Raw genomic sequence first — 758 nt, forward strand, 5'->3', positions numbered from 1 at the left:
TTCATTCCCAGCGATGATGACCTGGGGCCTGTTATAATCCGTCCAACTTTAGAGCGCAGAGAGAGCTGGGCCAAGGAGATAGAGCTGGATGGCTGACCGACCGTGCGGGACTCTCCATAGATCTTCATTAAGAGAAGGCATTTATTCATTCCCTGCGTTCATGCCTAGGTGAGCCTCGGCCTCCTTGTGTTGCATGGAATACTTTGCCTAACCCTCAAAAATGAGATATGAAATGGATAATGGTTGCCTGTTTAAGGCCCTTGGCCTTAACTCGTGGGGATAACGGTATCATCTGCTCAGACAGGCTGAAAATGACACTGCTATGGAGTGTGTGTGTGCGTTTGAGTGTGCGCGAGTGCACTTTTGCGTGAAAGAGACCAAAAAGAGAGCAAAAGAGAAACGAAGGAAAAGCGACAAAGAGAGAGAGACAGATAGAGAGACACAGAGAGAGAGACAGAGAGAGACAGAGAGAGAGAGAGAGAGAGAGAGAGAGAGAGAGAGAGAGAGAGAGAGAGAGAGCCCAGGTTGAGTCTCAGTGTACAGTGCGTCCGGTGGGTTGCCAAGACAGTGGATCCCACAGGCCAGTTCACGGACGTGTAACCTAAATCAAGCAGGACAGGCAGCATCAGCATCTACGCTGTCACGGATCTGGAATGTCACCATTCTTGTATGTAAAGGAGATGAAACATGCACGCACACACACACACTCCATCGCAGCATTCCACACTCCTGCCGTCAGCAGGCCGGATCTGCTGAAC

This window comes from Osmerus mordax, chromosome 15 (genome assembly GCF_038355195.1).
Source record: "Osmerus mordax isolate fOsmMor3 chromosome 15, fOsmMor3.pri, whole genome shotgun sequence".
Lineage (NCBI taxonomy): Eukaryota > Metazoa > Chordata > Actinopteri > Osmeriformes > Osmeridae > Osmerus > Osmerus mordax.